We start from the raw sequence: 23374 nt of genomic DNA on the forward strand, positions 1-23374 counted from the left end.
TCTGTGTTTTCAAGGGGGGGGGGGGCATGGGGGGGGGCCCCCCGGTAACAGGTTTGATTGGAAAGCATCTAGCCCCTGGCAACCAATCCCCCTGCAGTACCACACACACACACACACACACACACACACACACACACATGGTTTCCGTGGCAACTGTAGTGCAGGGGTAGACAGAATGATTCGGTCTAGAGATCTAACCAGACTGTGATGATGAGGGGACGAGGCCTCTACCAGGGAGTGGGGGGCGGGCGGAGGGGCGGGGGGGAACCATTGATCCATGGTAGAGAGAAAACGCATTGATCCATGGTAGAGAGACAACGCTCAGTGGAGAGAGACGTTCGTGACTATCAGGGAGACATTTGGTTTTAACCCTGCAGACTCCAAACTGACAGATATACGACTGTGTGTAAACGACGTCTTCACAAAACGTCCTTCTGTGTGTGATGTCATCAGGTCTCTGGGCAGCGTCTTCTTTGTCTGTGTCGTTTCAGGGGATTGTCATCAAAAAGTCACCAGTGACGTCTGTCCATCCAATGTGGACCGACGGACAGACAATCCGTCCATCTGTCCGTCCGGCTTCTTTGACTTGGAACCAGATGTGAAATCACTTCCAAAAACTAGGAATTTTGCGGAACACGAATCCTGAAGCCGTTTTCTTTCTGGCTACTGGAATGAGATTCACTGCTGATGCTGATGCTGATGCTGATGCTGATGCTGATGCTGTGCAGATGTGAGTGCTGAGTTTGAATATATGATAGAAAAACAACATCTGTTACATATGTGTGTAACAAACAGGAAGAGGAAAGAGAGAGAGAGAGAGAACGACAGAGAGAGAGAGAAACACACAGACAGAGAGAGAGAGAGAGAGAGGGAAATAAGACGTTCCCAGAATCTTTTGTTGTCTCCCCTGACATACGTGGCTTAGCCCGAATTGTGGGTTTAATCTTGCCGCCATTTTGTCATCTGCCGGTGCGGCGGCTCTCCTCCGTCTCTCTCATGGCAGTCATAGCAGCGGGCTTAACTCACAAGAATGGTTACCATGGCAACAGTGACAGAGGTTTATCAGCGACTGTGGCTGATCAGTGATCAGTGTGGTGTGCACGTCAAACACAGGACGGGTGCACGGCGTGTCTGGCCTTTTGTTTGTGAGCAGCGGTCAGAATTGTCCGGTATGGTCTGGTCTGATCCGGTCTGGACTGGACTGGACTGGACTATTTTCACATCTTCCGATATATATATATATATATATAGTGTGTGTATATCTCACTGATCTGATCTGACTTCCATCTCATTTCCTTTTCCTCCTCGGCGGTCAGTCAGGTGAAATCTGAACGGCTCTGGCTTTAGACGCTGCCGTTGTTGAAGGTGTAATCAAACATTCATCAGGGAGAGGGATCTCCAGAGAAGCAGTGAATCTGGGTCATGGCTGCTTCGCTGACTCTCTCTTTCTAAACCCCTCTTCCACTGTGTGTTCTCCTTGTTGTCGCCCCCATTCCTCCTCCCCCTCTCCTCTCCACTTTCTTTCATCTCCTTCTCGTCATCTTCCCTTCTCCTCCCTACCCTGCGCTCATTTGTATTCCTCTGCTCCCCGTCCTCTCTCATCTTCTGCTCTCTCATTTTTCCAAAGCTCCCACTCCCTCCCCCACTCTCTCTGCTTTCTTGTCATTTCCTCTTTTTATTTTCACATCTTTCCCTTTTCCCCAAGCGTCTTGGGGTCAATGACCTCTGGTTTCGGAGCATTAACCCCATCAATTTTGGGAAATTAAAACTAAATAAATAAATAAAACATCTCATACACATGTCCGTGTACAATCCGACTGTAGCCAGCCTGCACACAGCTGAGCTGAGCCCATCATCATCAGTCAAAGAGAAGGTCGCGTTGTCAGTACTTTTACAACTGTCACCAACCCTGCTGTGACGCACTGAGCAACACATTAGCGGAGGCCGACCTTGTGAGTGTGTTTGTGTGGATGAGATACAGTTGGAGACTCCTCAGGGGCTGAGAGCCAGGGTTTGAACCGAGGGAACCTGCTCTGTACAGTACCTGCAACTGTCTCCAGGGGAATCACGGGGAAATCTGGAAGGAGATACTGTATATATGTGTATATTTATGTACATACATATAAATGTACATACATATGTATATATATATATATATATATAGTGTGTGTATATATATATATATATATAGTGTGTGTATATATATATATATACATATATTTGTATAAATATATACAAATATATTTACATACACTGTATAAATATACATATATACACCTTTTTTATTTTAAATGATTAATCACGATTAATCAGTAGCGTAATTAATCGTGATTAAGCCAGATCAATCATGTCGGAGCCTCATTAAACATCTTTCATGTCATTCAGCTGCTGTTTTAAGCTCAAGGTGAAATCCTCACCACAGTGTTTTGCAAATAACTGCATGGATTAGAGCAACGACAACTGGATGGACGGTGGAATTATTGGACATGCGGTGCACGTCATTCTGCCCAACGCAAAAATTTCTCAGACTGACCTTTTACCAGTAGAAAAGATAGTGGATGCATCCTGACTAGTTTTTTAATTACAGCAGATCTAAAGCTAAATCCTTGGATCTGTCAATCATCCTATGACCCACTCCTTCCTCACCCTAAGGTATTGCACTTGATAAGTTCATCAGTCCAAAACCCCTCTTTCCCCCGGGCTTTAACCCCCCCCCCCCAACCCCCCGCCCCTCAGCTAATCCATTTGTACACCTTCAGTTACATATCGAGGCTGGAACGGTCTGGGAAGTGCCGTCCTCTTGTGACCTAAATATCAGCCAAAGAATTGGAGGAAGACGGGGGAGGGGAGTCTGTGTGGGGTAAAACAATTCAACGCCCACGAGAAAATAGGTCAAATATTCCCGAGTTCCACATGGCAGGATTGGATTGTGATCGGGAGAAATAATCGTCATTGTTGGGTTGGATTCTGAGCGGCAGCTCATTGGTCGTCCAGGGTTGGTCAACACGACCGTGGGGTCACACACTCGTGACCTCAGACAGCAGAAAATCTCTTTGGTTTCAGACGAAAATTAATTTCCACATAAAAATAAATTACATTTAGCCAAAACAAGTTTGAACGGCATGTCCACGGCATTAGCAGTGTCTCAGCCACGTTAGAGGACGTGTCCGACCGCAGCCACGTCACTTTCTATCCCAGTTATTATTTTTTCATTCCCGCTCCTCTCTCCTTTCCCTTTCCCCTCATTCCTCCTCACATCCACAGCGTTCAGAGGAAACTGCTCTCAGGCTGAGAAGACCTCCAGCCGAACCCTGGTCCTCTCACCCCACTCCCCCAACCTTCTCTCCCCCTTTCCCCCCGTTGACACGCTCTCCCTAGATTCTCCCCAGAACCAGATGACATGTGGTCCCCACAGACTCATTAATAACGTGCGGAGGTATGCACACGAGTCCAGATCCAGACTACGGCCCGTCACATTCATGAACGCTCGCTGTGGTCTTGGTCCACACTCAGCACAGTCACTCTACAGAATCACAGCCTCCTCCTCCACCAGCACTGTTTTAGAATCAATCTGAAAACACAAGAAAACATCGACAAGTGACCGCTCCGCTCCTCCTCCTCATCCTCCTCCTTTCTTCATTTTCACTTTTGCTTCTTCAGTCAACCTGAAGGCTGCACTTAAATGTCACATCACATCAGACAGAGCTGCATCTGTGCAGCAGACGGAGACACAAAAAAGCAGAAGAGAGAAGAACGACGGTGCCGTGAACTTCCTTCTCTGCTTTAACCTGTTTCTGTTTACATTATCTCTGTGCACCCCCCCCCCCCCACACACACACACACACACACACACACTGTGTGTGTATGAACACTGCTCTGTGTTAAACAAACCCTTCATTTGAAGAGGTGAAGTTAAAAATGTCTGTAGACGACATGAGGCGTTCACTGTCCCCACCGTTCATGGTAAAGGGAGACACATGAAGGTCCTTTCAACACTGGAATACAGCACATGTTTGACGACTGGTGACCAAGTGCTCATCACAGTATTTACACCGACTTCCTGTTTCACATCGCCAAAAAACAGAAGCATGGTTTTTCCCGCAAACGCTTCAGTAACTGTGTGTCAGCTCAGCCAGCCAGAGGCAGGTCGGCCATTTTTAAAAGTCCCAGTAAGAAGTGAAGGGTGCAGGGTTTACACATATACATACAGTATAGACATATATATACTGTATATATGTGTGTGTATTTGTATATTGTTAGGCCTGAGTCAGCTACCGTTCACCAACATGACTAAACAACAAAACTTAACATGTATCCAGCCTGGCGCCCCCTGTAGGAACTGCTCATTCTCATCCATGGGAGACAAACAGGTGGGTCTGAGCTCTGGCTCTCAGGTGGTGTCGGGGGGGTCAGACATTGGACGTCTGTTCCTAATTAGGTTGTCTCAGTGACAAGTGTATCCACACTGGCCACGCCACGCGGTGCTAGGCTTAACTGAGCGAGTAATGGGCGCCCGAAGTGAGCAGCATGACCTCACCACCCCTCCCCTCCGGCTATGTGGCCAATTAAATGAACTCTGGGTAATGCTGCGCCGTGTCCTTTCATATCTGTGTGAAACAGATAAGAGGCCCTGGATATTGGTGTGTCTGTGTGTGTGTTAGTGTGTGTGAGTGAATTGTTTAGTGTGTTGGGCTACCCTCACCCTAATATTAAAACTTAGAAAAATCCCACAATGCACCACAAAATAAAAATGTCTCAAAGGTTTATGTAATGAAATATTACGTCTTGTTTCTGCTTACTCACAATTTACTGCCCCAGTGTGAAACCTGGGCCTGTTTAGTTGAACACAACGCTGATTCACTGACAGGAATTGAAGAAAGACAAACAGTGACTCTTTTTAACAGCTCTGAACGTCTTTTTTTTTTTGTTGTTGTTGTTGTTTTCTAGTGGAAATGCATTTATTGTTACTATTAGCAGTTAATAATAAGATTTTCAGATCAATTAAGTGAATTTTGTTCATTTTCCTGAGCACGCCTGAGGATCGCTCAAGTGCCGCGTCACAGCGGTTGGGAACCTCTGCCACTCACACACACACACACACATGCTGGGAGACCTGTTTAACTTCTGGCACATTCACACACACACACACTGACACACAGAGGCACCGCTCGCCAGCTAAGTAGCTAAGCGAGGCTTAGCAGGGCCGACAGCAGGGGAAGGGAAAACAAACACAGAGGCCACCAGGACGTCACCTCCATCCACTGCAGACCACCAGGGCTTGGGTGGCGCTGGAGAGTCACACACCAGTGGGGTGGTCTCCTGGGTTCTGGGGCCGGGGGTCTGGGCGACAGAGCTGATGACATGTGACACCTGGTGGTAAGGAGTCAGAGATAATAAAAGAGATTTAACAATCAGCCAATCAGAAGGTGAGAAAATGAGTGACCCTGGAGAACACAGTCAAATTTGGAGAAGATTCATTAAATGAATGTTTTATTCCTGTTGTCTATATGTCTCTGGGTGATTTAATTCATTTATGCGACAAAATCTAAGGAGTCGTCTTGGATCTGAAAGTTCCAAAGAACCGATTCTGGAAATATCACTTTCACTACAAGATCAGAAGAGAGAAGTGGGCTTTGGTCACATCTGCAACAAATATCAAACCATCCCCCCTACCTTTTACTCCACGCTTCTACACTCATGTCACCCTGAGTGGCAGGAAGCAGAGAATTTGCCCTTTGACAGGGCAGGATTGCCCCCCCCGTCCCCTCGACTCCCCCAGTCCCAGCAGCAGTGACAGTCAAGTCACCTTGTTTTTACCTCACGCTTCAACATCTAGGAGATGATCACATCACTCACACTCTCTGTCGTGGCCCAAAATGAGGCTGTCTGTCAGGGAGATAATGGCTGTGATGTGGTCTGACAGTTTACCCCGGGGGGCTCAGATCATCGGCTCACCGTGGCACCCTGCCAGCCCCCCCCACCCTACCCTACCCCCGCCTGACTTATCATTGGCTGAGCTGCCTTTGGTAATGGCTGTGAATGTTCTCTATCTATGGATCATTACTCCATGGACGGAGCCGAGGTAGCTGGGTAATTCTGACTAATGGAGATGAACTTTTCCACTGATGAGCAGCAGCAGCTCCGAGGAGGAGGAGGAGGAGGAGGTGGAGGAGGAGGAGGAGGCCAAGCAATGGCCACTGTCCCCGTTTCCTTCTGCTTATTTGTTCATTTCCAAAGCAAAGGCCATTAAAAGGGAATAGTCTGGCACGGAGCTGCAGAGAACTGCTGCTTGATGGGAGGAGGTGTTTATTCTAGCTGGCCGTTTACACTGAGGCCACAACTTCAGCAAATTCATTTGATGTATTCTCTCTCTGTCAGAGCAACAATACTGGATTTCCTGCACTGAGCTATTTGTAGATGAGACGTGTGGAGGGAAACGAAGGGCAGATATTTCCACTTGTGTACGCTGACAGTACTTTTGATTGCCACTAGTTGGTGAGGCTTCAGAATCGAAATTCTCTCTGTGAGAGTCAGCGGCACATCAGCTCTGACATGATGAAGCCTGACCACATCTGCCCGGGGCTTTAGGCACTTTTCTTTAGCATGGTTCTGTTTTCTCTCATCACCTATTAGCTGGAGATGAGACCCAAACATTCTTACCCCCCTCCCACCCCCACCTTTGTCTCAACTGCTCCCAATTGAAAGCAGATGGTCGCTAACCCAAGCCAAAGCACAAGCTGCTACGGTGAGCAATGGCCAGAGCCGAGCGGGGGCCATGTTTGCTAACTCACAGATTCTCTTCCATTAAAGGGAGTGTGATTGGACGACGGCGGTTGATAAGCTGAGCTCGAGCTCATACTCTGGATTAACAGTTTGATTTAAAGACACGGCTACAGGGGGCGGCGTTTCCCTTTTTGCACAACATTAGCTGTCAGTCCAGATCGTATCTGCGCCGCGGCTTAGGCACGAAATCTTGGTGTAATATGAAACAGAAGACCGAGGAGACACCACATCATGTCTCTGTCTCTGTGATACTGTCACACGCCCTCAAAAAAACTAACATCCAAATGTTTTCATCCAACCAATAAAACATTGATCACCTCCAGGCTGATGTTTTTATTTTTCTTTGGGTGGAGACGTCTCAACACACTGATCCATGGAGACCTGAAGATGTCATGTGACATTATCACCTCCATCACATTGATGCCATTTTGGCTGTTCAGCTGTAGTACTACAGTTTTACTTCAGTCACTGAAGTATCTGACTAACACCTTTCTGCGTCTACAAAAGCACCATGCTGTGGACGGGGAGTCTGTGGCATTTGAACGCACCTCCAAGACAAATAAAAAGCACCTTAGTTCTTTACAAAAACGATTCATTTCCAAAAGCACCTTAGTTCTTCTTTACAAAAACGATTCATTTCCAAAAACCATCCAAAATGATGAAAAAACTAAGTTGAATAATAACAAACAAATAATAACAAATAACAAATTCCTAAAACAGCGACACATCCATCCAATGAAGGATGTCCAATATTTACTTTTTGCCGATATGTCGATATGGTCCAAGGCCTAATTTATAATCATTGTATATTGCCCTATTATTTGAAATGTTTTGTTAATATATGTCATATTTGTCGGTCTCCAGGCTAGCTAAGGTCAGCTAATCCTGCTAGCCTTCCTAGCTCACTTGTTCTTATCTTTTTTTGGGTGAAAGTGGCGGAATTTTACCAGCAGTTGATGAAAATACTGTTCATTCCCACTCAGGGACAGAACTCATGTTGACGGGTGGATTTTTGACCACTGGGGGGGGCTGTGCCTATGGGGGCTGGATTGACATTTAAGATTATACCAAACTTAGCTCTGCTGATCCTGGCCCCTAATCCTCCCCATAGTCTGTGTGGCCCCTGCTCTTCCACTGGGGGGCGGGGGGGGTCGATGCTGGCTGAGGTGCTGACAAGCGGGGGTGAGGTGGGAGGGTGTGTGTGGGGGGGGGCCCTCTGTCCCTTCTCTAATCTCTGTTTACGTTGCAGTCTGTCCTGTGCATTCAGCTCTAATCAGGTTCGCCCCACATCATATCATAAAACAGGACTTCCTCTCTGACCTTTACTGACCATGTGACCTTTGACCTTGTGTTTCCGCATACACACATACATTAGTATGTCGGAACTACGCCTGAACAGTGTGTTATGCAGTACAGGACACAGCTGCACCACTGCCACAGAGGGGGAGACAGAGAGGTGGGGGGAGAGTGATTTGTTGCCTGTCTGGGCTGGGAGCCTCATATTTGATTCATTACGTTGTCATCCCTTTGTCTATCTGTGTTGTTTCTCCTTCCTCTCGTTTCTCCATTTTCCCTCCTCTTCACGAACCTTTCTCCGCAGCAGTTTCGAGTTAAGATGAGGAAACAAACACGACGACGACGCGGCTCTGCCAACACGGAGACATTTAATGTGATAAATAAATAAACAGTAATGAAGTCAATAAAAAATATTACTAATTACACGTTTCCTCCTCCCGGGCTCATCCTACTGTTAGGATTAATTCAGCCAATCAGGACGCATCCTCATGGGGACATTTGGCTTAGATAAAAGCCTTTTTAAAAACCTCCTACAACCATTGATATACATTGTAGTTGTTAGTACTTTGTTTTCAGGAAGTCTACTTCATGGCTTGTGGTTTTTTTTTATAAATATTGGATTATTATACTCTCTGGACGGTACGTCAGTTGTTCTGTTTCCAAGGTAACCATTTAAATCAGCGGTCCACAACCTTTTTGGTATCAAGAACCAATCGGCCACTACCGGGTGGTACCGTGGACCAGCAGCACCCCCACCCCCCCCACACCCCTTTCCCTTCGCTGGTGAATTTTCAACATAAGACATATTTTAGACTTTATCCTGTTTATATTGGAGTCTGAAAGACGTTTTATTTTGAAATATCTCTGGATTATCTTCAAATGAAGAAATAAATGAAAATGACTGGAATCACTGCAGCACATGACCCACGGACCAGCACCGCTCCGGGGACCGGGGGTTGGGGACCCCTGACATAAGTCGGGCTTATTTAAGATTGAGTCATGAAGTCAGGAAAGAACAGCTCTGTGCACCCAAGGAGAGGAGAATAAATTCAGCTGTGAACGACCGCCGACTCAGACGTGACTGTCACTGACTGTGTTTCCTCGCTCAGCTAACGCTAACGCTAACGCCACAGATGCATGATGTGTGCAGATGCAATGATTCCTCAGTGTTCTAAAGAGGGGGGTTCTCTCACTCAGAGGACAGAGGACAGAGTTTTGTGGTACAGAACCACAACACAGTGGTTCCTCAGTGTTCTAAAGAGGGGGGGTTCTCTCACTCAGAGGACAGAGGACAGTGGACAGAGGACAGAGGACAGTGGACAGAGGACTCGTAAAGAGACAGCGTTATTCATCAGACCGATTCATTCCATCACTGTGGTTACTAGCCACAGCGTGACAACGGAGACGCCTTTAAACGCCACCACCAGATATAGGTCAAACATACATTGCGTCTATGCTTTGATATATTTGTGCTGTATTTGGTTGGAACGGTTCACATCTGAAGTGTTTTTAACCCCCGTCAGTCCGAGTGTGCATGCAGTAGCCGGCAGTAAGGAAACGGATGATGCGGCTGAACGCTAGCTGAACTCCATGACCTCAGCCAGCGTGACGGACGGAGCGGGGGAGCGATGCGTTGGCACCGTGCGTCTGGATGAGAGCAGAGACGAGAGATTGGGTTGTTTTCTAATTACGACACTCAGATGGTTTTAATGAATTACACGCAGTACTGCATAATCACATCTGTCTCCAACGATTCTGCGCCGCAGCCAACACACACCACAGAGGCTTCCACCTACTGTATGTGGGGAATGCTGGGGGATGAAACCCAGGCCAAGAAAACATTGCAAAATGTTGATTTATTCAACATCTGCTGCGCATAAAACACATTCTTCCAGTTCTGCTCTCCACACACTGTACACGGCCCGTGTTCTCACTCTGTGGCCCGCTGACAGCACAGCTACAAGGCAGACTTTCATTCCACTGAAGCCAACAGCAGATTTTCCAGAGCCGTCTTGGAGGAAGTGAAAGTACCACTCTGAGTTTTCGCTGAGCGGATGATTTTCCTCCATGTCTAAACAAAGACAGACACCGGGGAAGTGATGAGAGAGAACGTGCTCCAGGCGAAACTTTCTTTACTCTGGTCCTTTTAGTCCTCCGTGACTGGAGGGAAACAAACAAACACTCGCTCCACTGATGAATTTTGAAAATAAATAAAATGTTCAGGACGTGTTTTGAAAAATTCTATTTCATTAAACATGAACATCTAATATTCTTGTATTTCTTTACATGAAAACAGAGGGGAAAACCACAGACTTATCGTTATCATTCTATTGTACTGGTCACAGCTGTGTTGGTTCTATGTGGACTGAACCAAAGTGAGTTTGACACCCCTGGTCCACATGGTTCAGCCCACTTCACAGTTGTCCCGTCTTCTACTGCGATGTCTAATGTGTCTGGGGATAAAGTTTAAAAAAGTAGTGATGTGGGTCAACTAGTAGTTCTCTCCACTAATGACTAATGACTAATGACTCCCCCCGGTGGTTTCTACCGGGGCTTGATCCAGACTGGGGTCATAAACACCTATCAGTCGCCTGGTTCCTTTTTCCAGACACTTGGATCAAATGAAAGAAATGATGAAGAAAGGAGACAAGAGGACACTGAGGGTCTTGTTTCCTGCCCACCAGCCTGAGCTGGGGGGGGAGGGGTGTGGGAATGCTGAGGGCAGCAGTGAAGGTCTCAGTGGGGGCCGACAGCATCCTTGGCAGGGAGCAAGCAAGGAGGGTTGTGGGAAATTAGAGTGAGTGGGTAACCATCTCATCCAGTGGGACGTTTGTCAGACCGACAGACGGACACAGGAAACTTCAGGGTTACTGTATATATATATATATATACATACAAATATATACACACATATATATAAATATGTGTGTGTGTGTATATATATATATATATATATATATATAAAATGTGAACGTGTGATTATAAATGTCTATTCCAAGTCACGAGTCTGCAACTATCGCAAGATTTTCCTCCTGATACCAGGAAACATCCCGTTACCAGTGGCTCAACCCAGCTCCATTTTTCCACTCAACACTGTGTGGCGCTGTCTCCCTCTCTTTTCTCGTTTCCTTAATTATTACTATTTTATGTTATCAATATATTTGTTTATATCTATGTTTTTTATGTTTCAATGGGGATTAATTTAATTAATTAATAGTATATTTCTGGGTCTGGAATAAATTAATTTCCAATTTATTTTTAAATGGGGAAAATTCAAAATATAGATGGAGAGAGACATATATATAGGTCTACATATATAAACATATATGTATATACATGTAAATATATATACATACATTTATAAATATATATATGTAGTCGTTTTTTCTGAAGTTAACACTTGAACCCCTTCAGATCAGATTAGTCGTTTGATTAGTCGATTAGTTGATTAGTCGTTTGATTAGTCGTTTGATTAGTCGTTTAGTCCAATCGTTCCTGGAACTCGTTGGTGGTTTGTGAAAATATCTTCAAGAGAATTCTGTGATACGTCAGAGCCATACAGAGTTCAAAGGGAGGGCATGGTTGTGTGTCGAGTACACAAAACGAATACCTTAGAATACCTGAGCTGACTGTGTATCCAGGGTGGAGTACTCAAAAGTACTACAGGGCTATAATATGTGACATCAACAGCTGTAAATCACATATTTGACTACTGTGATATAATACTCAGGTACTATACTGTACTTGGGGTATTATCAGGACATCCATTCAACACACTCATGTAAGCACAGCCTCATTAAATACCCCGTCCTGCCCGCGGCCCATAAGGGCCACCGGGCAGCTGTAACTCTCAGCCCAGAGTGGTGTCTGTCCGAAGTAAAGAAGTCTCTAAAAGTGACACAAAGACCTCAATCCCTGCTGCTTTTAAGCACAGGCTGTAAAATCAGATGACTTTATTGCCACTTTACTCACCCTAATGATACAGAACTATTTAACATGGGGTAAAAAAAAAAATCCTCCTCAGCAGAAAGTTGCTGCGGTTGGCAAGGGCAGAATCCCCGGCTGCCGTTGCTTTTACACGGAAAAATAAAGCCTTAAAGATCTTTTTAATATTTGGGTTGCTAAGTGCTCCTGACTGTGGAACGCTCTGACCCCGTGACCTGCCTGCTGCCAATCGCTGTGGGCCTGTGTCGACTGCAGTGGACAAGCCATTCATGAAGCTTGTAGTGTTTTACATGCTCATTAAATCAGGCTTAAACTCTGCCTGTATGGACATGACGGCTTTAGATCATTAGTCGGGGGTGGCAGGGGGGCGGGGCTAACTGCAAGGTCACTTTGGGTGTTGTGTACAATCTGATTAATGCCCCGCATTTATAGCTAGCTGCTAGCTAAAAAGATGTTGGTCTTTGACAATAGAGAGAGCGACAGAGAGAGAGAGAGAGAGAGAGCATTTGAATGGCTCAGGTGTTTTTGTAAAATTAAAGATATTAACTTCTGAGGATCAAACAGTGGACAACTTCAAAGTCCTGTAGAAATCTGGACTTCTGGGAATTTCTGGCCTGACTACTCCCTATGGAAGTCCTACGCTCGTCCTCTCTCTGCTTCTTTATTTTATATTAATATATTGATTATATTCCATCGTCCACCGTCCAATCACCTCTGCTCCAATCAACAAATACACACATTGTTATTTACACAGACTGTGGGGAAACTAGTTCTAGTTCCACTGAATCTCCTGGATCCTAACATCCCATCATCAACTCCCAGCCATGTGCCTGTGGGTGCTCCAACCTCAGGCACGCGGCCCCGGCTTGTGTCAGAGCAGAATGACTGAGATCAGGACAGCCAGTCAGTCTACGACTGACAGTCTGACTGACACCACAGTTTGACTGACACCACAGTCAGTTGGATTGTCCAGGACTGTAGACTGATGACTGTTGTTGAGGACAACAACTGGACTGAGGTCTGGACAGAACCAGGTTCTACAGGTAAAAATCCTCCTCAGCAGAAAGTTGCTGCGGTTGGCTAGGGCAGAATCCCCGGCTGCCGTTGCTTTTACACGGAAAAATAAAGCCTTAAAGATCTTTTTAATATTTGGGTTGCTAAGTGCTCCTGACTGTGGAACGCTCTGACCCCGTGACCTGCCTGCTGCCAATCGCTGTGGGCCTGTGTCGACTGCAGTGGAGAAGCCATTCATGAAGCTTGTAGTGTTTTACATGCTCATTAAATCAGGCTTAAACTCTGCCTGTATGGACATGACGGCTTTAGATCATTAGTCGGGGGTGGCAGGGGGGCGGGGCTAACTGCAAGGTCACTTTGGGTGTTGTGTACAATCTGATTAATGCCCCGCATTTATAGCTAGCTGCTAGCTAAAAAGATGTTGGTCTTTGACAATAGAGAGAGCGACAGAGAGAGAGAGAGAGAGAGAGCATTTGAATGGCTCAGGTGTTTTTGTAAAATTAAAGATATTAACTTCTGAGGATCAAACAGTGGACAACTTCAAAGTCCTGTAGAAATCTGGACTTCTGGGAATTTCTGGCCTGACTACTCCCTATGGAAGTCCTACGCTCGTCCTCTCTCTGCTTCTTTATTTTATATTAATATATTGATTATATTCCATCGTCCACCGTCCAATCACCTCTGCTCCAATCAACAAATACACACATTGTTATTTACACAGACTGTGGGGAAACTAGTTCTAGTTCCACTGAATCTCCTGGATCCTAACATCCCATCATCAACTCCCAGCCATGTGCCTGTGGGTGCTCCAACCTCAGGCACGCGGCCCCGGCTTGTGTCAGAGCAGAATGACTGAGATCAGGACAGCCAGTCAGTCTACGACTGACAGTCTGACTGACACCACAGTTTGACTGACACCACAGTCAGTTGGATTGTCCAGGACTGTAGACTGATGACTGTTGTTGAGGACAACAACTGGACTGAGGTCTGGACAGAACCAGGTTCTACAGGTTCTACAGGTTCTACCAGACCTGGTCCAGATGAACAGTCAGGACTGAAAGACACCGACTCTGTGAAGAGACACTTTCACTCTGACTGGTGGACATTTTTATGGACATTTGTCCACATTAATAATCCCATCATTCTGTCACAGATGACAACAGGTGAGAAACACTGACCTCTAGCTGCTGGTGTCTGAACCAGAAATATACAGAAAAATGTCAATTCTTTAAAATTGACTTTTATATAAAAATGGTTAATTATGATTAATTGTGATTAATTGTGACACAGCTACAAGATCGTTGGACAGTTCCTGTTTAAACATGACACTTACGTATGTGTAATATTTTTTAAAATACTTCATTAAACTGCCGTGGTTGTTGTTAACGATCGTTATCATCGTCTGACTTTGGTGGCAAATAATTACTGGTTAGAGAGAGAAGGTTAGCCGTTCCACTTCTGTTTGACAAAGTCTACGATAAAAACGAAATTCTAAATATATTTGAACAACTTTGTGCCGTATGAAGTACTGTGAATGTAGACCAAAGTATTTTACTGCCAAAACCAGAAGCAGGGTACTAGTAATTCATGTACCATAATATTAAAAGGAAAAACTATAATTTACTAAAAGAATGTGACGTAATGTTCCTCCACTACACCCCCCTCCCCCACGTTGACCCCCGCCCCCAAAGTTTCATTATTTTTAATTGTCTTCACATATTTGACGTCTTCTTTTCTTCCTGTTTAACAAGTACAGTGAAAATACCCAGGTTGCAGTACTAGTCATCTTTTGCCTATTAATATTTAAGTAAGTAGAGCGCAGATACTAAACCTGGATTATAAAAACCACAAAATAACACACTGCAGACGCCAACAAACTCAGACTCAGACTCAGAGTCAGAGCATTCTGGTTTTGCTGAACCTTCCAAGAACGAAAACCTGTAGGCAGCAGGACTTTCCGAAAGTACAAAAAGAGAATAGACTAACCACAAATACCGAGTGTTCAGATCCAAAGGAGCTGGTTCTGGTTCTGGGTCTGGTTCTGGGTTGTGTCCCCTGCGGTTGGACCTCAGCTGACGACTGGCTCCAAATCCTCCTGTCGGTGAAAAGACACGGTGTGAATTCACTGATGGATGTGATGGTGCTAATCACTGTTTAGTGGTGGAGGAAGGAACTGCAGTCTTTGTTCAGGTATGCCTCATGGCTCCTGTCTTGTGTCTGCTACCCTAACCCTAACCCTAACCCTAACCCTAACCCTAACCCTAACCCTAACCCCAGTGTTGACTTTAAAGTAGCCGTAGACTGGAGCGAGCGAAACCTAAGGTGACAAAGAATCAGCCGTTTATATCTGTACCATACCCTGTTACCGTGCCCCCCACCAACTCCACCCCCACCCCTGCCCCAGCGCTGGTGTAGTTTCACACATTCAACCTAAAACTATTGCATGACACGCTGCTTTGCATCTCTGCCGGGCGCTGAGTGACAGTTTAGTAAAGACAGGAAGTGGCATGAAAGAGGTCAAGGTTCACTCCAGTTGAAGCTCAGGTTGATGCTAATGACATGTTGGTCACTGGTTCACATTACTGTTACTGTTAATTTACCACTGTTATATTTATAATATTGTATTTATGTTCTGATATTTCACGGTTTTGTTGCTTTTATGTTGCTCTGTTGTCTGTATATATTGTATCACTGCTGCTTTGACTACAACGATAGAGATACAACTTTATTATATATATGTATATGTACTGTATATATGTATATATATGTATATATTAGGAAATTAGGGCTTCAGTACAGCATCATAAAAACACACATAAAATAAACCAGGAAAATACAATAAAAAAGTAACGAAACCACTGAAACAGTGAATGGATTTTATTTATTATTATAGTTATTATATGATTTCTACACATCACTACAGTAAACCACATTATTCTCTATATTGTTTATATTTATACAATAATAATATTGCATATAATACTCTATAAATGTATGTACATATGTATATATATATATATATATATTATTACTGCATATATAATTTGATGTTAACATGTGCTTTTTCTTTCCTTTATTCAGAGTCAGAGAGTGAGAGTCAGAGTGTCAGAGTCAGAGAGTGAGAGAGACAGAGAGTCAGAGTCAGAATCAGAGAGTCAGAGAGGCAGAGAGGCAGAGAGTCAGAGAGAGAGAGAGAGTGAGAGAGAGAGAGTCAGAGAGGCAGAGAGGGAGAGAGGGAGAGAGTCAGAGAGTCCGAGAGTCAGAGAGTCGGAGAGTCAGAGAGTCGGAGAGTCAGAGAGTCCGAGAGTCAGAGAGTCGGAGAGTCAGAGAGTCGGAGAGTCAGAGAGTCGGAGAGTCAGAGAGTCCGAGAGTCAGAGTCAGAGAGTGAGAGAGACAGAGAGTCAGAGAGGCAGAGAGTCAGAGAGAGAGAGAGAGAGTGAGAGAGTCAGAGTGAGAGAGACAGAGAGACAGAGTGTCAGAGTCGGAGACTCAGAGTCAGAGAGTGAGAGTCAGAGAGACAGAGTGTCAGAGTCGGAGACTCAGAGTCAGAGAGTGAGAGAGAGAGAGTCAGAGTCAGAGTGAGAGAGTCTGAGAGTCAGAGAGTCCGAGAGTCAGAGAGTCCGAGAGTCAGAGTCAGAATCAGAGAGTCAGAGAGTCCGAGAGTCAGAGTCAGAGTGAGAGAGACAGAGAGATAGACAGAGAGAGTGAGTGAGAGAGAGTCAGAGAGTGAGAGTCAGAGAGACAGAGGCAGAGAGTGAGAGACAGAGAGTCAGAGAGTCAACACGGCAGCATCTGCTGCTGAGGACAAACGTTGAGTTCACCAAACACACAGTGAAGAATCAACACAGTCACAGCTGCTGAGCTGTTTGACACAACAACAGTCCACACACACACACACACACACAGAGTACACTACTGCTGCCCCGCAACTAACACACACACACACACTTCGTACAAGTACTGCACCAGTGCGTCTGTTTGCATTCCCCTGCCTGTGACATCAGCGCTCAGGGTCTGAACCATTCATCCCATTGGCTGAGCTCCACAGATTTGCTGATGAGCCTAAAGATCAAAGAAGTGTGCCAAACGGTGACATCATCACGGTCAGGGTGACTGACTCTAAAGCAACTTCCTGTTTCCACACACAGTTTTTCAGTCGACTCAATGAAGTTTAAAGCAACAAATGAAAAAGTTGCTGGTGAAAATACAACTTCCTGCTTCTTACCAACACTGACTTTTACTGTGTGTGACAGTGGGACAGGCTGTGACTACACACACACACACACACACACACACAGTTATGTGTGTACATATTGTATTGTATGTATGTTTTGTCAAGAACGTAACGATACGATACGTATCACGATACAGGGGCAACAATACGATATATTGCGATAGCGTAGTCACAACAATAAATGGAGGTGTTTTTTTGTAACTAGTCAAAGTGTGATCATAGTAAAGACACAATGCTAAGCTAAGCTAACCTTAGCTTCATCTTCATACTGTACCTAAGAGGACGATACCATTACCTTGGCCTAACTGCCCTCGCAGTGGACGACCCCACCCCCTCATGCACCCGTGGAGAGACGGTGGTGGACAGGTTATAGGTCAAGATTTCAATTATACATACAGTATATATGGGGGGGGGGGTGGTGCTACAGTGAACCTGAACATGAGTCATAAATCACCGGGACATTATACGTGAGTCACCTCTTGATGGGTTGAACCGTCGCATAAGTTTGCCCCCCCCGCCCCCAAGTCAGTTCCTGGAAGCAAGGCCATTCAAGTTGCTCTGTTTTTTTATTGGTCTGTGATTAATTCTTAATTAAAAAAAGAAAAACTCAGCAGCTCTAGGAGCCCCCAGCCCTCCCCCCTCCCCATGTCACTGATGAATCATTGGTCTTTCAAACGGTGGTTTATGGACTTGGGCTAACCAGGCTCCTGGTGAGATTCCCACAAGAATTCCAGGCCCGGCAGCAACAGGAGGTCAGTTCACCGCTCCACGTCACCACAGTCAGAATTCTCCATCCTCACGAACTTAGGGACTGAACTCTGGTGTCAGGTGGACGGGAACGAAGGGTTCCGTGTGTTGACTATTTACTTCCGCACTTATCCCAGTTAACAAGTCCCACTTTACTAACTAGCAGTCTCCTTTGAAGAGTTCCTTGTTGTCGTTTCATTGTTAATTTTTTTTAAATGTAAAAGTACTCGAGTAACAAAACAGTTCCACACTCAAGTACTCGAGTAACAAAACAGTTCCACTGAACGTCCGCTGTTTCAGCTTTAAAACTTATGCTAGCAAGAGTGAATTCTTAGAATTCTGGGAAATGTATTTTGTTCAGAGTCGCAACCTGCTCCTTGGCTCCGACTGAGAACGGAGTCGATCCATTCATTCGAACTGGAAAAAGGAAAAAGAAAGGTTTACGAACAGAGCTTTATTAACGTTTGATTGGATTTTTATTTAAATTTGGTGAAACTTTTGTGGCGTCTGATTTCAGAACTGCTGAAAAACAGCAGAATTTTGAAAATATATTATTATAAATTTATAAGACGTTTCCAAACAGGTATTTGTTCAATGTTGTGGTTGTGGTTGATGTAGAATACTGAAGTACAATTACATGAAATCTTTGAACTTTGACATTTGACCCTGCCTGGCATATTGGCTGTGCGTATTTTACTGTTTCCTACTTCTTCTTTAGGCTGTAAAGACTGGTCTTCTCTGGGATTTTTCTGCTCTGAGTCATACATTTACCCAGTATTTGTCACCAGCTGGGAAAGTCAGGGACTTTTGTGACACCTACTCTGCTAAGACTCAAAAGGCCAAAAGTGAAATGAATTAGAGCCCATTTCCTCTTTATGGTTTCAGTTTCCTTTAAAGAGAGACAGAGAGAGAGAGAGAGAGAGAGAGAGAGACTTACTGAAAGACAGGACCAAGTTAAGACAAAGAGACATTTGACTCTCACATTTCACAAGAGTGGCAACTGTGAGGGCAGAGGGGAGCACAGTGTGGGGTAAGTGACGGCTGAACGAAAACCTGGTCACTGGACATTATCATAAACACGTCCGACTTCCTGGAAAGGATTTCAGCTTCTGGTAAAGACTGTGAAATCCCAGTGAAGGGATATTCACGTGTTGTAAACAATGTTACACACCAAGGGTAATTATGTCAGAGTTAGGTGCAATCATCTGCCCCCGGCCGCCGTCCTTGGCCTCTTCCTCTTTCAGTCTGATTTGCCTGGTGATAGATGGTGTGGTTGGTTGGCAGCGGGGGGGGAGGAGTCAGGTTGTTCTGCTGTCAGCCTGATGAATAAGCTTTGACTCAGCGTTTTGGCAACGAGCCGTCTGCTGGCTGCAGAGGGAAGTGGAGTTCATAAGAAACTTTGCAGGCAGCGGGGCATTTATTCATGTCACTAAGACGGCGGCGGCTGTGAAACAACGGCTTCAAGGCACGCTGTGACTTACACCTCACATAACCTGGAGCAAAAAAGGAACAACCGTTCAATGGCAAAACACCGTCGAAATCTACCAAGTGTTCCATCGTCACAGCAACTCCAGTGTATTTCACCAAAGACAGTGTTGGTTTTTCTCTGTAACACTTTTTACTTCCAATAAACTGAATTAGGAAGCTGTTTTTTCGTTGTAGAACTTTAGTTCTTGTTGTTATGGTTTGACCGTTTATTTTTATGGTTCCATCATTTGTAGACCAGCTGACTCCTGGTCCTCACTGTTTTCAGGGACACGGTCAGAACCACCGAGTTAGAAATGGAGTATGTGGTCGATGGTTTTCCTAGTTTTTGGTCCTTAGTATCCAGTATCATTTTTATTTCTTCTGGTCCTGAGCGTTAAACTCCACTCGGTGTGCACCAGATATGTTTGTAAAATGACGCTTTAGTCGGTACTTCTTCAACAAAAGTGCTTAATAAAACTGTCAAGGACACGGAGCGAGTATACTGTGTGGCTTTTTATTACTGCTTCCTACGAATGTTTTATGAGCTGCGTTGCTTTTATGGCCAATGTAGTGATACGGAGGAAGGCAACGTGCCACCGTGTCCTCATCTGGACGCACATCAAAGGTGTTCACCCCGCCGTTTCCTGCCTTTAAACTCTGGGCTACACAAACACCTGAGTCCTCCGGAGGACGTGGAGAAAGTCTGTTTGGATTTTTTAGGTCAACTTTGGATTTTTAAATGCTTTAGTTAATGCACAGGAAAAAAAAAAGTTACAACTACTTTGAGCTGGAACACGTGCTGCGCAAACTTTAACTTTAACACAAGTTTCTACGGCTGGAGGCTGAGCTGGAGGTGGAGGAGATGAAGACGCTGAGATCTTCACTGGGAGAGACCAGGATGAACTGGAGCAGATCACTGGGGCAGTTCAAGTCAGAGAGGCGAGGTGGAGATGGTTCGGACAAAGGAGGTTGTAAATGGTTGGCGTAAAAAGAGGAGGAGGCAGGAGAAAGGTTTGGCTGGAGGCAAAAAAACACCAAAAGTGAACAGCCCAAAGGAGAAGTTTCAAGTCTCAGGACTTGACTTGAACTTCAGGTCTTAAACAAGTCCCAGGTTCCAGTCGCTTTTTTAATGCAGTCCTGTGAAATCTGGTCTGAAAAAGACCAAGTCCCTTCAAGTCTCATTTTTTTTGTCTTAGTCAAGCCACAAGTCATAAGACTTGAGTCGACTCGAGTCCAAGTCTATGATTCAAGTCTCCAAGTCTGTTGTCAGGAATGTGTGACTTTACAGAGAAACAACAACAGAGGTGTTCAAACCCTGGTTCCCTCTAGACGGCGTGTGCATGTGGAGCAGAGTTTATTCTTAAATATAACTGGATGACGGCCGTAAGTCACCGTAAAATGACTTGTGCAGTAGTCTGTAGTAGTCTGTGGTAGTCTGTAGTAGTCTGTAGTAGCCAGTGGTAGTCTGTAGTAGTCAGTAGTAGTCTGTAGTAGTCTGTAGTAGTCAGTAGTAGTCAGTGGTAGTTTGTAGTAGTCTGTGGTAGTCTGTAGTAGTCAGTGATAGTCAGTGGTAGTCTGTGGTAGTCTGTAGTAGTCTGTAGTAGTCTGCCAGTGGGTCAATGAAGCTGTTCCTCAGGTTCCATTTTACAAGTGCATCAAAAAGCCAGTCACAGAATCTCGACCCTGTGCTGCGTTCACTGACATGCGACACTCATTGAGTCGTTCCTACAGCGACTTCACCTCATCCTGGAAACCACAGACTTACATTAGTTCAAGAAAATCAATGAGAACAGCAGGCAGAGACAGAGTGGCACAGGATGAACATCATCCATCACTAAATGACACAATTTGTTCCTCCGTTCTTTCACCATCACTTCATGACACTGCACCACTGTCCTGTCAACGGCACTTTCATTCTACGTATATATATATACATATATTTAAATATAAACCTATATCTATATATGTATTTTATTCACACCTATATATGTATATATATACGTATATACATATATGTATAAATATATATACATATAAATATTTATACATATATGTATATATGTACATATATACATATATGTATATATATACATATATATAGGTGGTCTGTGGTCTTTGCACATGATGTTTTCGGCTGCTCTTGTATTGGATGTTCTCGGTGATAAACAGCTTAGCTTTAATAAACTTTCTCCCTCCATGATTAACTGCTGGATCTGTACGAATATTTTCAAAGTACATCGTGGTAATAGCTCAACTCTATTGTTCTTTAAGTCGTGTGGGAGATCGATGTCACTGGGTCTGAGCTCAGTGAGAAAAACTCTGCAGCTGGTTGTGTGAATTATCATTTAGCAAGACATCAATATAAATTAGCATTAGCTCCTGCAAAACTAAACACGAACAATAATGTGGAAAAAGGACATTTTCTCTCATTGGTTGTTCTTATCAGCCAGAGAGTCAGAAGTTCAATCCCTGGTGGTGGAAGATCCGTTTTTTCCAGGTTTTCAAATTTACCAACTAACACCGGGCTTCACCACAGAGGCCGCATCTGAGAATGTGAGTGTGAATGGTCTTTGGTTCAGCTACACTAAAAGTCGACGTGTCACAGCGAAGTGTTTCTGTAACTGATCGCGTTCTGACAGAGTTTGACTTCACTCTATAATTATATGATAGTATCTTACTGTCTATATCTATATCCCCCGTTTGCTTGATGCACCCCAGGATGCTGCCGGGGGAACAACCGGCATATGGGCCGCTCAACCCGATTCCAAGTCTCACAACTTCAAAGAGAGTGCCCCCTCCTGGCTAGCTTTAGCCCTTGTTTTTTATTTATTTATTCCAGTGCCGATAAAACATAGCAGCGGTACTGGTGCCCAGACGGCGATGATAAGCATGTCCGCCTTTGTTTGCAAACTTCGCTGCTTAACTTCAAGGAGGTGACAACAACGTCAATGATTGGACGTCACGGTGCGATGTCAATTAAATTTTTCCAACTTCTTCTGTTTCAATCTCGCAGCCTGATATTACATCACGTGTTGCCGCAGCATTTTCATTGATTGCGTCCATGAAGCTGCCGCTGGACTCGCACCTGGCAAAAGTTTAAGTAATAATTATCCACCTCTGGGAGGTGCTAGAGGGGAAGGTCAGATGTCAGCAGGTCAGTGGGATCTCGGGGGGGAGGGGGGGATATTCAGGAGGAACTGTGTACATTTGTCAGTGCGTTGTGAAACAAGAAATACACACTTCTTCTTACTGTTCTTCCATTTTGGACATTTTAGTGGTTTTCTCCCGTTTACTAATCTGACCTCAGCAGTTTCCCCACAGAGCCTCACTGTTCCTCTGTGAAATGGGAACGTCGCTACTTGTCTGTTTTAGAGATTCTGTGCCGGGGGAGACACACGGAACGACACGTGGGCTTCAGTCTTTTCCTGACACGGCCAGCTGTCAGGTTTTTCCCAACTGTCTCAATGGCCTCAGTGAAGCCACAGAGGCGTCGACAACACTGCCTCTTTCTACTTCCAGTGTGATTCTGACACAGCTTCCCCTTTGGCTGCTGTCATGAGGCCAAGAGCGAGTCTGTGTTCGCAGGGAAGTGGAAGTGTTGTTCTGAGTGGATTGATTGTCAATATTTCATTCTGTTACTCCTTTGTGAAGTCAAAACACAACCGCGTGTTTACACAGAACACAGGAATCCCATCCAGGCTTCAACTCAGGGTTTTTTTTTCCTGGGACTTGGATATTGAGACACAGGGCGGTGTTTTGACAGCTATCAGATCGTTCAGTGTGAAGATGGGGATGGGGTGAAGGGAGAAAGAGGGAACGGGAGTGGGGGAAGGTGGGTGTGGCTGACGAGGAATCCTGGGCTGCTCAATGTCACACTAGGGAGGACTG

General features: G+C 44.9%; 1 long non-coding RNA gene across 1 annotated transcript in view; it reads right to left on the reverse strand.

Annotated features, from left to right (window-relative positions):
• Positions 1 to 15134, reverse strand: part of LOC112488090 (uncharacterized) — a 26638-nt gene extending 11504 nt beyond the window's left edge. Inside the window, exon 1 of the long non-coding RNA XR_003051819.1 lies at positions 15025 to 15134. This is a non-coding gene — a long non-coding RNA (uncharacterized LOC112488090). The remainder of the gene's footprint in view (positions 1 to 15024) is intronic.
• Between the last annotated feature and the right edge of the window lie 8240 nt (positions 15135 to 23374).

This window comes from Cynoglossus semilaevis, chromosome 1 (genome assembly GCF_000523025.1).
Source record: "Cynoglossus semilaevis isolate Cse_v1.0 chromosome 1, Cse_v1.0, whole genome shotgun sequence".
In the NCBI taxonomy this organism is placed as follows: domain Eukaryota; kingdom Metazoa; phylum Chordata; class Actinopteri; order Pleuronectiformes; family Cynoglossidae; genus Cynoglossus; species Cynoglossus semilaevis.